Source organism: Quercus suber, unplaced genomic scaffold (assembly GCF_002906115.3).
Source record: "Quercus suber isolate HL8 unplaced genomic scaffold, Cork oak 2.0 scaffold_7, whole genome shotgun sequence".
In the NCBI taxonomy this organism is placed as follows: Eukaryota; Viridiplantae; Streptophyta; class Magnoliopsida; order Fagales; family Fagaceae; genus Quercus; species Quercus suber.
The window spans coordinates 2,259,698-2,275,378 of record NW_027069473.1 but is presented as its reverse complement, the minus strand read 5'-3'; positions in this window follow the sequence as shown (position 1 = coordinate 2,275,378).

Sequence of the window (15,681 nt, the reverse complement as noted above, 5' to 3'; positions counted from 1 at the left end):
TAGAACTCTAATGTGTAATGTTGGCAAACCATGATCAAACCAATATGTTCAATCTTATTTAGGCTTGCTCAAAGTTGTGTAATTCATGTAACGTTGGAATCGAGAGGGCTACAAATGTATTAGTACATTTCGGCTTGGCTCGATCGATCAAATGTTAGACTCGATCGATCGAAAGTTGGCTAGAATGTTTTTTCTACAGAATTTCCAACTCAGTCCTATCTCATTAAATGTTTAGGGTTTTATATTTTTACCCTAGGTATATAAGGCAAAACCCTAGCCACGTTTTAGGAGTTGCTCTGCTTGTATTGTTGCTCATATTTTGTAGTTTGTGTGAATCTCTTGTGAGATCCTTGAGGAGCTTTCCTTCACATAAACTTAGGGTTTTCAAGGTAGAAATGTTATCTACACCTTGATGATCAACTCAGTTGCTGCCATTAGAGTTTAAAGAAACGCAAGTAGGAGTGCTTGTACTTGATTGGAGAATCCAAGAAAGAATAAGTCCGGGGATTCAGAGCTTGCACATGGCTGTGTCAGTAAGTTCTACTAGTAGGTAGCATTAGGAAGTCGAGCGTGGGTGCTTGTAAGTCCTTTTGTATGAACTTCGATTCTTTCATATAGTGGATTCAAGTTTACCTTGAATATAGTTAGGTTAAATCCTCCCCAAGTTTTTTATCAGTTTGGTTTTCCTGAGTGATCATATCTTTGTGTTCTTTATATTTCCACTGTTTTATATCTTGATATGATTATTTGATTGTGTTAATCTAGATTTGCATAATTTGACTAAGTTAATCACTTGGCTAATAAACTAGGTTAATCCAATTGTTGTGTTTTAAGGGGTCTAAAAACCTAACAAATAATATGAAAAAGAAGTTATAAAATCAAATAAGCTTAAGTTTTTATCACTTTTCAAACAAAGTAACATACCAAATAATTTTTGCTACTGTGAAAGACAGTGAGGAAATGAGCCAAGGATGGGCTGGAAGAGATAGAATTATATTAGATTAGAACGGGGACATTCTGGGCTTTTGCCCTTAATTTTTTTTTTTTTTTTTTTTTTAGCAATTTGCCCCTATTTCGAAAATATATAGGGATATGCCCCTGTTTCGATACTCGATTACCTTAAAATCGAGTTTCAATAAAATACTCAATTCGTAGAAAATCGAGTATTCCCGGTCAAACTTAAAAAAAAAAAAAAAATGCATTGAACTCGATTTTATAGAAATCGAGTTTTAAAACGCCACTATTGGGCTCCCTAAACTAGTATGGGGCAATCAGACTTATAAAAAAAAAAAAAATTGCAGGAAAACGCTGCTATATGGCTTAAAACGTCACTATATGGCTTAAAAACGCCACTATAGAACTCCTTAAACCTCGTATGAGGCAATCAGACTTATGAAAAAAAAAATTTGCAAGGAAAACACAGCTATAGGGCTTAAAAACGTCACTATATGGCATAAAAATGCCACTATAGGATTCCCTAAACTTGGTACGGGGCAATCAAACTTAAAAAAATTTGCAAAAAAACACCACTATAGGTCTAAAAAATGTCACTATAGGGCTTAAAAATGCCACTATAGGTTTCCCTGAATATGAAGCGATCACACTTATAAAAAAAATTTGCATGGAACTCGATTTCTCGAAAGTCGAGTTCCATGCAATTTTTTTTTATTATTTTAAAGTTTGATCGAGCATAACTCGGTTTTCTACGAATCGAGTATTTCATTGAAACTCGATTTTAAGATAATCGAGTATCGAAACAGGGGCATTTCCCTATATAGTTTCAAAATAGGGGCAAATTGCTAAATAAAAAAAAAAAATTAGGGGCAAAAGCCCAGAATGTCCTTAGAATGGCTACAACTTATGTTCAAAGAGAACCGCCAAAAATTAAATGTTCAAAAAGGATGTTCAAAAAGGACGGCTACAAATTAATTAATAGGAAAAGTTAATGGATGCATTAGGACATTGTCAGTGGACTATTTTAGAAAAAAATTTATAGAAAAAGAAAAAAAAATTAATATTTTAATCATTTTTACAATTTCTCATAAAAATGCTTCAAAAACTTTCTTAAAATAATTTATTAACAATTATCTTTTTTTTTTTGAGAATGTATTAAAAATTATCTTAAAAGTACCCGTTAACATGACCCTTAATTAATCAAGCTGGCTGTTGATTACTGGCCTTTCAGTTTTCTTCAGTTAACCAAGTCTCACATCATATGTACCAAATTATAATTTTAAAATAAACAAAACTAAGTCTCTATAATAATTTTGGATTTGATACACGTTTAGCTTCTTCTTCTTCTTTTTTTTCCTTTTAGTTTTTTGGAATTCTTATTTTAAAAAGTTTATGTCAGAAAGTTCCTTGAAAGTTTTTTTTCTTGTTTTTTTTTTATAAGAAACTTGTAACTTTTATTAAAAGGAAGATAATATCACTACATCATGAGCCACAATAGATCAACAATAGGAGATATTCCTTTATCCAAGTTACATAAATTAACTGAAGACGGTTTCTTTAAAAAAAAAAAAAAAAATCTGAAGATGAAACTTTGTTATACTAATCCTTCAAACAGGTTTGGGACAAGTTGGTCAACAGAAATCCTTCATTTAATCACAAAATAGAATGTCGCAAGGGCAAATCTCCCCTTAAATGTGGCACAGATTTTGATTTCGGAATTGATTCTCATATAATATATATATATATATATAAGTAGAGAGATTTCATGTGAGAAAGTATGAAGTTCTAACGTAGTAAAATTTGACTCCACCTCTTTAATGTCCAAAATTATGATCTATAAGTTTGATAAGATAAATAATTTTTTCTTCATTTTTCTTTAATGCTCAAAATTAGTATCTTTAGATTTGGTAGAATATTTCTCAAAAAAAAAAAAAAAGATTTGGTAGAATAACAAAGGTTGAAAGACTTTACCTTAAGCGGTTCTTAACAGAAATGTGTAAATCCTAGAGTATCATAAATTCATAGCCTTGATGGAAATCTTAATGTGAGCATTATAATATAAGGTGCATGTGAAGTAGGTCGACATTGGCAATTGCATCTATTTATATCATATCATATACTATATAATAAGATTTAGGCTTAGATGTCATGGTTACACCAAGTGACTTCATTAAATTCCAGTAATATTTTGATAAAAACAAATTTTTAGATAGAGACAAAAACTTATTTATTTTTATCAATTTTTTTAGATAAAATAATAATAGTGTTTTAACAAAACATGCAACATGCATCTAAGTTTTAATTGATAAAGGCGATAACTTATTTGTTCTTATCAATTTCTTTAGATAAAATAACAATAAATGTTTTAACAAAATATGCCACATGCATTTTAGATAAAATAACAAAGGTTGAAAGTCTTTACCTTAAGCAGTTCTCAACGCAAATGTGTAAATCCTGGAGTATCAAAAATTCATAGCCTTGACAAACTGTGGTGGAGGCAAGAAATTTTCTTAGGGGGGGGGGGGGTTGGTGAATACATTTTTGTGTAAGTTTTAGATTTATTACAAAATGTAGAAGAAAGTTAATGGAAAATTTCAAAAGATAGGGGGGGGCCATGCCCCCCTTGGCACCCCCTAGCTCCGCCTATGTTAACAGAAATCTTAACGTGAGCATTATAACATAAGGCGCATGAGAAGTAGGTGGATATAGGCAATTGCATCTAAGTTTCAATTGATATCCTTCTCAAAAAAAAAAAAAAAAGTTTCAATTGATAGAGATGACAACTTATTTGTTCTTATCAATTTCTTTAAATAAAATAACAATAAATATTTTAACAAAATATGCCATATGCATTTTAAATAAAATAACAATAAGTTTTTTAACAAAACATTCAACATGCATCTAAGTTTCAGTTTATAGAGATTTATTTAAAGACGGTAACAATAAATATTTTAACAAAATATGCAACATGCATCTAAGATTCAATTGATAAAGACAACAACTTATTTGTTTTTATCAATTTCTTTATATAAAGTAACAAATAAATGTTTTAACAAAACATACAACATGCATCTAAGTTTCAAATATTTAAATCCTACTCCAACTAAAATTCTAGTATCAAAATTTCAAAACATATATACATTAACCAATGGTCTTTCCATAAAATCTCTCTTGCACCCCATGTTTTTCTTTATTTATTTATTTTTTATTATTATTATTATTTTTTAGTTGCAACTTATGCATATGTATTTGTATTGGAAGGATATACATATTGTATAGATTCATAGGAGTTAATAAATTTATATGACTCTCTCTCTCTCTCTCTCTCTCTCTCTCTCTCTCTCTCTCTCTCTCTCTCTCTCTCTCTCTCTCTCTCTCTCCTCTCTCTCTCTCTCTCTCTCTCTCTCTCTCTCTCTCTCTCTCTGGGGAACAATTTCCTTTCTTAATAAACAACTACCCTCATTAATTATTAAAATAATTTTTTATTAATTATTAAGATACATTTCTTTAAATTAAGGGATAAAATTAAAAATAGTTTAATTTACGTAAAACAGAATCATTTAAATTTTAAAAAAATTAAATTCTATCCAACTTAAAGTCTATTAAAAAATTTTGTTTAACTTCTTTACCTAGAAATTTTAAAAAATAAATAAATAAATTCTAAACTAAAATCTAAAATCGCCCACATAAGGCCCCACACTTTTCCCCCTCAAGTTGCATCTTACGTTTTATTAATTATTTTAAAAGTATATATTTTATTAATCATTAGGATATATTTCCTTGACTTAATGGATAAATTTTAGTTTAGCTAAAACTTTATCATCTAAGTTTCAGAAATTTAAATAATCCTACTCTAACTAAAAATAAATAATCAAAATTTCAAAACTTATATATTTTCACCAATGATCTTTCCATAAAATTAATCCTTCTTGCACCCCACTTTTTTTTCTTTTTTTTTTTTTAAGTTGCAACTTACGCATATTTATTTGTATTTGATAGTTTTAGGGTTTGTTTGGATACCGTTTATTTTGCTGAAACTGAAAACTTATTGCTAAAAGCATTATAGATAAATATAAAAGTTAGTTGAAAATTTGAAATAGTACAGTAGAACTCATGAATAGTGCCAAAAAATGCAGTAAGAACCATAAATAATAGCAAAAATAAGTTGAATAATGTAATAATTTATAATTTTAATCCACATTGTTAAGGACATTTTTATGTAATTGGCATATCCTTTGATAAAACGCACTTTACTTGTATTTTGGTAAATCTAAAAAGGTTCAAGATAATCATTACAAGTGGTTAAATTGAAGACATGAAGATTACTCAAGAACTGCTTAAGAAAAGTGCAATTTGCAAGTCTTGACAGAAGCTCGATCTGTTGAGATTCATTAAAACTCGACACATGTCTCAATTTATCGAGCTTCTGAGATTTAGACTATAGCCAGCAACGTTTTTATTCTAAAATGCTTTTTTTTTTTTGGTTTGTATAATCCTTATAGGATTAGGAAAACCCAAGATTTATGGGTTTGTATAATCCTTATTGGACTAGGAAAGCCCAAGGTTTGTGTAAACATATTTGGAATAGAAGAGCTCATTAAGCTCTTACTTAAAGGAAGTGGAAAAAGAAAAACATAACCCTAGAGAGCTTCATAAGATTTTCTTTTTGAAACCTTAGCCTCCTCCTACAAAACCACTTAAGAGTTCTTACGGCGTTTCTTGTATGCCTTTAGATTATGTAACCAAGCAAAATCTTTCACACCATCATTAAAGATCTTATTGGTGTTTCTATGTAAAGCTGCTGAAAATTAACTACAACAATTAAAGGGTTGCTATGGAGTTAGTCACTTATTGGGATCCATGCATCATTGGTTAGTCATGTACTGAGATTCGTGCATTGAAATGAGAGATTACCACTACATCACAAGTCTAATTGTGTATTGGAATAAAGTTCAACTGTAGGTTGGTATTAGGTGCTGAGATTCATTTACTTGTAATCGCTTGTTTTGATAATAGTAGATTCTCGAGAGTGGTGACCTTAAATTCACCCAATGGAATTTTTCCTCTGTGGTTTTCCCCATTTGTAAACCTGTGTCAAATTTATCTTCCACTTCTTTTAACTTAGTCAGTGATTTGTTTGTACTACCACACTTATTTCATGTAATTAAATCTAATTAATTCACTTGACTAATTAATTGATTAATTTATCAAATGAGTCAAGACATTTTTGGCCTATCACACATCCAAATGCACGCTTAATTAAATAAATTCATCTTACTTATTCTTATTTTTTTCTAAATTTTCATGTATGTAGTTTTGCCTTTGTGGTTTTATCCAAAGGCACACTTAATTAAATAAATTCGTCTTACTTATTCTTATTTGTTTCTAAACTTTCATGTATGGATATTATGCCAAAGGAAGTCTACCATAAAGAAGCAAAACAATGGATACCTATTTAAATTCTTGATTTCTCTTAGGTAAGTTTTTTATTTTTTATTTTTAAAATCTCAACTTTTTAATTATTTTGTATGTTATTGGTTTTGTTTATTCTATGATTTAGTTTGTAAGTGTTTTGATTTTTTCAATTAACTATCACTACGAAGAATTTGATTCAAAATATGTCTTTCATGTATTGTAATGTAATCTAATTCCAAGTTACTTTTTCTTTTGATTGTTAAGATTTTATCCGTGTTTATTTATTTTTATATTTTAAAATTATGTTTATGCTTTATGTTAATTTCTTAATATGCATAATTCCTCACATATTTCTTTGGAATTCAATCTAACTAAATTCAATTTAGAATTCTTCCTATATCCTTTTAGATAATAAAATATTTTGCTAAATTAGATTCATTGATCCAAATTCCTATGTAAGTCTGTCTTTACTTAGGGTGCGTTTGTTTCAGTATAAAATATTTTTCGGGTGTAAAATATTTTCAGGTGAAAATATTTTCGAGAAAAGAAAATATTTTCAAGTGTTTTGCTGCATTATGAAAATTATTTAAGAAAATATTTTCAAATGTTTGGTTGGATTCTGAAAATATTATTTTCCTATTGTTTCTTACATTTTCTCAACCATTTTCTCAACTCTCAAACAAATTTCATTATAGAAAATTTCAATATATAAACTTTAAAAGAAATAAAAATCAAAATAAAACACTGACTAAACTCAAAAATTTTGGTCAAACAAAGAGAGGGAGGAAGAGAAAGTGATCGACAATTGAGGAAAAGGGAGAGGTAAATCAAGAAAGAGAGAGATTGAGCATCGCCGGTGCTGGGGTGCGACGAGACCAGTGCGATCTGGGGTTGGGTGTCGTGGTGGATCTGGGTTGTGGTGCAATCTCGGATTTGACAAATGGGTATTCTGGGGTGCTATCTGGGGTTTGACGAATCAGGTTAAGTTTGAACAAGAAAAAATGAAGGGGACGACGAAGCTGGAGGGGACTTCAGATGACACCTTGTGGTTTGGGCATTGCTCGACGAACGAGCTCGGTCTTAGGTGGGTCGAGGACGAGATCGGTTTTGGCTGGATCGGTCTTGGGTGGGTATGAAGGAGGCGACGGCAACGAGATCGATAGGTGGGTCTGATACCGGCGACGAGATCAGTTGTCTTCTTCACTTTCCCTTCTAGTTCTCTCTCTCTCTATCTTCGGGTGTGTGCACTTAAGCTCTCTTGCTTTTCAGAAATAATTTGAAGATAAAATCAAAGCGTAAATGATTTTACACTTCAAGGCTTGATATTTTACGATCAACGGATATCATTTTCCATTTGACTGAATTTTCTGGCCAACCCAAACACATCTCATGGTGTAAAATATTTTCCGGATTTCGTTTACTGTCGAAACAAATGCACCCTTAACTTATTTTTCAATGTTTTTTAAAGTTTTGAAATTTAGATTGTTTTTCATATGTGTAATCTATAATACTAATAACAGAATTTTCTATTTAAATTTCATCATTTTGTGTCCTAAATTTCCTCACTCAAATTCTTAAACTCTCCAAATTACCCCTATCATTTAGTTAAATAATTTAAAATTTAAAAACACAAACAAGTTAAAAGAGTTTTTTTTTTTTTTTTTTTTTAAGTTCATAAGTTTTAGGCTTTTGAACTTTTATCAATTTTCACATACAGAAGATCTTAAAAATTATTTTTTTTTTTTTTTTTTTTTTTAAGTTCATAAGTTTTAGGCTTTTGAACTTTTATCAATTTTCACATACAGAAGATCTTAAAAATTATGACACTATCTCTATCTCACTTTTAAACATTATTTCATTAAACCCAAAATAAAAAAAAATAAAAAAGAGCCTAATCGTGTGCAAAGCTCATGTAATAAGACTAGTATATATATCTAAAAGCTAAAGCATAGCATTTCTTGTTGCCACACTCCTATTGAGCCACATCAGCAGCCACATCATCCACTCATTTCCAACATTCTCTCTCTCTTTTTAAATTCTTTTTTTAGTTAATTTTTCAACTTAAATTTATACTTTCTCTATTTTTTTTCCCTCTCTTTGACCTTTTCATTTCTCCACTTCTGTCTATCTTAATATCACTTTTCTTACATCCCTTTACCTTCCTTAATTTTGGGCTTTTCTTCTTCTCCTCCTCTTACTATAAATTTACAATTCTCTATTTCATTCTATACATATTTTTCCCACACACATAAGGTTAATTCTCTCTCCCAATTTTTTTCCATGTTTTGGTGGATTTTTTTATTATTTTTCTTGCATCTCTATTTTAAGTTGATGAATTTTTGTACTACTTGGAACTTTGCTTTGGGTTGATGTAATTAAGTTATGTTTTTAAGTTTTTTTTTTTTTCCTTATTTTTGACTTCATAGATGTAATCCTATTGTATTATATATAAAGATAGTATATAAGAATATAATGTTATTTTATTACATAATATGACTTGGATAATTTGGTGTTTATTACAATATTTCTTATTTTTACTTTTTTCTTCTCACATTATTTTCTATAAATATAATTCCCTCACATTCTCTCTTGAAAAGTGGCTATTCTCTCCCTCTCTCTCTCTCTCTCTCTCTCTCTCTCTCTCTCTCTTCATTTTTTAATTCTTTCTTGCAACTCTACTTTATATTGATGAACCATTGTGATTTTTAAAACTCTATTTTGGGTTCATACATTTTGGTGTTGTATTTTTTAATTCCTCATTATAAGTAGTATATCCCTCTCTTATAGTTATGGTTTGAGTTAATACTTGATTATTTTCGAAGTAAGAATTTGAATTTATATCAAAATACAATCTTGGCTATGCTAATAACAGATCGACATCTAGACCATTCCAATCCATTTAATTAATTTGGTCTGGTTCAGTCTACTTCAGTCCACTTCACTCAATTTTGGTCCAATTCAATCTACTTTGATCCACTTCAGTTCAATTAGGTCCATTCAGTCTACTTCGGTCAATTCAATCCAATACGGTTCATTCAGTCCAGATGGTCCACTTTGTTCAACCTATTCAATCCATTCTATCCAATTCGATCCATTCGATCTACTTCAATCCAATTTGGCCCATTCAGTCCACTTCGAGCTATTCGATCCAATTTGGTCCATATGGTCCACTTAGGTCTATTCAATCCACTTTAGTCAATTCGGTCCACTTAGGTCTATTCAGTCCAATTAGGTCTATTCAATCCAATTTGGTCCATTTTGTCCACTTAGGTCTATTCATTCCATTTGGTCAATTTCTTCATTTCATATCACCTCATTCTAATTAGGTATACCTACTTAAGCAAGGCAAATTACAACTTTGGGTTAAGAGTACTATTAATTATTTAAGTAATATCAATTGTAATTATATGATAAGTTTTGGTTATCATAATAATCTCCTTAAAAGAATGAGAATTTGAATAATAACTTTGAAACTTAAAAATTTTAATTGTACCAAAAGAAATTAGGAAAATATAATGCATAATAACAATAGTTAGAAGAATATGGATCATTTCATTAAGAATAATATCAATTAAAAATTATATATTTGTAAAAATAAAGTGATGAAAATTAATTCTTGAAATTGTTTAATTTATAGAGAAAACAAATTATCTAAATAAAATTTTAAGAATAAATTATATATATTCAATATAAATTTGTTATAAGTTTTGATTATCATAATAATCTCTTTTAAGATAAAATGAAAATTTTGAATAATTTATTTACATGAAGATCATACATACATACATCTATATATATATATATATATATATTGCTTGAAGGTATAATCAACCTTATGCAATTCATTTAAAAGTAATGATGTTAAAAGAAATGAGTAACTACCCTAGAGATTAGATTTGTATATTCATAGTCTTAAGGTTTAGAAAGACTTTCACTTAAATTTAGTCAAACCGAAGTGGATTGAAATGCTACATTAATGTGGCTCAACAAAATTGTAGTAATAATAAATGCTATGTTTAAGAGTTTAGAAATTAGAGTTTGAGATCTATATTTTTAAAAAGAAATTTGGATTTAGAATAGGTACTCTCAACTCAAATATGTCTTTTCCCTAAATGCACACCAAAATGGTTCGAAATGGTCTGAATGGACCAAATTTGACACAAATGGACCAAATAGAACAAAGTGGATCAAATAGACAGAATAGGACTGAATGGTAACAAGGAGGACCGAATAGGACTGAAGTGGACTGAATAAGACAGAGTGGACATAAGTCAACTAAATAGGACTCAAGTGGACAAAATGGACCGAATAGAACCAAAGTGAATAGAATGGACCAAAGTAGACCGAATAGAACCAAAGTGGACTGAATAAGACTTTTGAATATTTTATCATTTTTATTGCATTTTAATTTTAGGGCTCATATTTCTAATTTCTAAGGCCTATTTGTTTGTATTTTTTAACTCAAAATTAAAGAGTTTAGCCCAAATATAATAAAAACTCATACTTTTCAACCCAAAAATTAAGAAAAAAAAATAGATTTTTGAGCTAAACTTGAAAAGAAAACCTACAAAAAGGATCAATTTAAAAACCAATTAGTCCAAAATTGATGTAAAACAGACTGCCATGGCCATTTTGGACTCCCAAGTGCGCCAAAAATCTCACAAGACAAATAAGCACTAGTAAAAATCATTTAGGCAACAGAGTCGAAATCGCATGAAATTTAGTAGGCTGAAGTGAAACAACCTTCTGAGCAATAGTCGTTACTTTGCTATGAGGTACCCTCTAAAAATGGTGAATTCCTCCATTTAGCCCTCAAAAATTGCAATTTTACTATTTATAGTCATTTTTGTTTCCTTAATACTTTTTGCTCAAAATCAGAATAAGACCCTACTTGTTTTAGGACAACCCTTAAAGTCAGTAGTTTATAATTCTGCATTTAACTCAATTTTGCCATTTTTGGTAAATTTTGGTATTTTGTCACCTAATTGCATAATTAATGCAAATTAGGGTTTTAGACTTTTTTCTCAATATTTAAATGTTTTGTATGCCGTCATAAGCAAATTAAACTATTATCAATAAACACAGACATTTTGTCAGTTTTTTTCTCTGGTGGATTCAAGAAACCCCTTGTGGATTCGAGATTTACTATCCAAAAACTAACAGTTTAGTTTCCATCCATCAAAGAGAGCATTGTGTATGCTTTCTTCAGGTTTCTGCAACATCAAAAATGGCCTGAAAGAGACCAAAATTGACCAAGTGAACCAAATTAGATCGAAGTGAACTAAAGTAGACCTAATTGGACCAAATAGCAATTGGTTAATTTTTAGGGAAAACAAATTATCTTCAACAAATTTTGAAGAACAATTATACATTATATTACAATTACAAAATAATTATTTATTCTCACGCATCCCGTGAAAATAAAAGATGTGATGATTTTTTTTTTTTAATGTCATCTTTATTTTATATGTTGAAAAGTTTAAATAATACTGTAAACACACTTCAATGCCAAGTTGTCCACACTATAACAACATATTTGTAAATCATTGCATATAATTGTATAAATTTTCATCACACCTAGCATGATAGCAAACCTTAAGCTAATTTTAATACAATAAAAGATAAAAATCATATAATGCGTTTTATATTTAAAAATATTAATATAATTTTAATGAAACTTAAGAAACATAAACACACAAAAATATTTGGATTTAGAATATTTCTATCTTTTTTACCATCAAACATACAAAAAGAAATAAAAGTTTCATATTTACCAATGCCTTGAAATGATAAAATTTCAATATTTTCCTCTCAAACAAAGGTGGATATAAAATCAAATACATATGGTTTTTTTTTTTTTTTTTGCACTAAGATATAAAGTTTCTACTACTACTAGTTTGATAAATTGGCTTGGCTTTTGTCGTTCTTAGAGCTTATATTTACAAAACACAATGGGTGGTCTCTTTTCTTTTCATTAATTCGGGATGTAAGAAATTGGTACAATTTTTTAAGTGCTATACATTAGACTCTTTAATTAAATTTTATATTGTTATGTCATCAAATTTAATTTTCTTTGAAAAATATAAAATTATTTGTATTTTATTAGTCAATGGAATCATATATTTTAATTTAATTGAAAATTTCACAAAGGCTAGAATAGTAATACCGTTAATTTTTTCATTGAAAAGACTTGTTTCTCATCATTCCAGAATTTTTTTATGCAATGTTGTTATCTCCCTGTCAAAGTTTGCAATGCTATTGATAATAAATTGCAGGGAGATTTTTTGCGGGCTCCATCCAAGAAAAAAAATAAAAATAAAAGGGTAAATTACAATAACCTACTCTGAGGTTTGGATTATTACAAAGCACATTCAAAGATTTTTAAAAATGACCAATTTGGTCCTTAGTTGCTAACACTGTTTGTGCACCGTTTATTAAACTTTTTTTTTTTTTTTTACTTTTCCTCCTCTCTCCCTTCCCGCCAAAAAATTCTTCTCTCTGTCTCTAACCTCCAACAACACACCAGCAAAAATCACAAAAAATAAAAATAAAAATTCCATTTCAAACTAATAGAAACCCCCCAAAAAAACAGCAAATATCCAAGCCAAACAACAAACATAAATCTCTTTGTAAATTCCCAATGAAATCTTCTAAAAACCCCAACAGAAGCCCCAAAAAACCAGCAAAAATCTCAGCCAAACAAGATAGAAAATCAACACAACCCCAACTATCATCAACCTCATAAGAGATAATAGAAAAAGCACACCATATCATAAGATCGGCTTCATCGTCGACCTTCATCGTCTCCTGACGAAACACTACCCAAATCTGAAATCCAAAGGCCAGCCACAATCTACAACACTGCCACAAAGAGGATGAGAGAGTCTGTTGAAGGCAAGATCCAGATCAAAGCACCACCACCATCACCATGTGGGTTTCGATCTGAGAGAGAGGGACGAAACTCCAATAAACGGCGTTGATGGCGTCAAATTTGCAGTGGGGATCGGGAAGTCCTTTGCGTGGTAGTGTTGCCAGTGACCAAACTCATGGGTTTCACCGGTTAGAGAGAACTCAGAAGAGAGTTTAAGAGAGGGTGAGCCACCAGGCTCCTCCACGGTGAACCTCAGCCAGCACCACCATAAGATGATGGATCCACTAAGAACAAAGGTCTAGTAGCGTGTGGGTCTGTGTCAGCCATGAGAATTTCAGAGATTTGAGAGAGACCTGGAGGTTAGAGAGAGAGAGAGATTTTCTAGCGGGAAGGGAGAGAAGGAAAAAAAGGAAAAAAAAATGGTATTGTAAACGGTGCTCGACCAGTGTTAGTGATTAAGGACCAAATTGGTCATTTTGGAAAACCTTGGGATGTGTTCGGTAATACCCCAAACCTTAAGGTAGGTTATTGTAATTTACTCAAAAGAAAAAGAAAAAGAAAACTTCTTCTTGTTAATTGGCGCACTATATCTTACGCTTCCAGAGAAAACCTTTTTCAATTGAAAGCTAGAAATGAAGCTCTTGTTGCTAAGGGTCTGTTTGGTTGGAAGAATAAAAAAGTAAGAGGATTTAATGGAAAATTGTGAGATGATGGAAAAATAGGAGGATGGAAAATATTTAATTTTTCCTCGTGTGTGTTTGGTTGGAGGGATGGAAAAGTAGAAGGATGGAAAACTCTTTTATTTGGTTGAAAAGAAAAGTGAGAGGATAGAAAAAGTAGTTTATATAAATTGACTATTATACCCTTGTTACATAATAGGTAAAAAATAGATTTATTTGTACTCATTAAATAATATAAAATTTACCAACAATTATATTTTTCAATAAGAAGTGTTACGTCCACAACATTTTTCGCAATACTTTCACAACAAAATTTATGTAAAAAGTTGTTATTAGTTATAATTTGAACTCACCACTGAAATTATTTTTTTACTCATCAATATTAACTAATAACAATCTGTTACTTAAAATTTATTGTAAAAATATTGTAGTAACATCTCTCAATTAGGATTTTTTATGCTTTATACTATTTCTGTTTTCCCCCTTTTCATTTCATCCATACGTTTTTGTTTTTTGTTTTTTGTTTTGTTTTTTTTTTTTTTTTTTCTACGCTATCTCCTCCACACGTTGTTATCTCCACCCCCTTCTTTTTCTTTTTCTTTTTCTCCACACACGTTCCAGGCTTCCAGCAAATGATCCATCACTCTCATTCTCTCTTTCTTTTCTCTAGCTTGCTCTCTCTGTGTTTCTTTTTTTTTTTTTTTCCTCCATACCCATTGGCAAAGGAGGACTTGGGTGCTCGGCTCATAGTCATGTGGGCTTTGTAATTGGATTCTTGATGGCTCCTTTTTCTCCATCATTCAAGAAGTTCTTTCTCTCTTTTTTTTCTACAGCTCTCAGTCTCTTTTTTTTTTTTTTTTACTTGATTCCAGAACAGCCTTTGTGGTTGTGAGGAGGGTAAGTGGAGAGGGCATTTGTGTAATTTCACTTTAAGGTAGTTTTCTCCCCACAGTTTTCCTTCCGATTTGGGAGGAAAAAAATTGGTGGGCCCGGGAGGAAAATTTTCTCCCGGTTTTCCATCCTCTCTGATTGTCTTTACTTCCTAAACAGTAGAAAATATTTTTTTCCACACCATTTTCCACCCATTGTTTTCCATCCTTCCTATAATCCCTCCAACCAAACATGGTGTAAGTTGTGTTTGAATCTTGCTAACAAGCATGAGGCACATTAGAGCATTAGCAATAGTGGTGCTAAATAGCTATGTGGGGCCCGTGGGCCTGATAGCCTCAGTCCATCTTGTAGTAGGCCCAAGGCCCACACCGAGGAAGAATGACCATCCGAGGCTAATTTAGGGAGAGACTCTTTTTTGGATCCACGCCGAGGACCTATTCGTCCTCGACATATTGAGGATAATTTTAGGTGGGGACAAGCCCAGAGCAAGTTGTCACCTCCACACTTAATGCATTCACCTAACTCCTCTGGCCGCATTAATGGGGATGTAACCCCTTAGCAGGGCGACGTTGATCAGGGTGAACCACTTGAGTGCTGATAAGGCCTTTGATGGGACGGACGGTTAGAAGGAAGGCAAATGGATGATCAACAGATGGAAGAACAAGATAGGACGATGAAGACTATATAAGAGGAGCGAGTAAAGTAAAGAGGGGGGGGGGGGNGAAGCAGTTCTTCCAAACAATCAAATTTACAAAAGTAACAGCTACCTATTAATATCTGTTTCTTCATCTCTGTGAGCATGAGAATTAAAAATCTCTTATGTACAATACAGGTTTATTCCATGCTAATGAAGGCTTCATAAAAGTGATA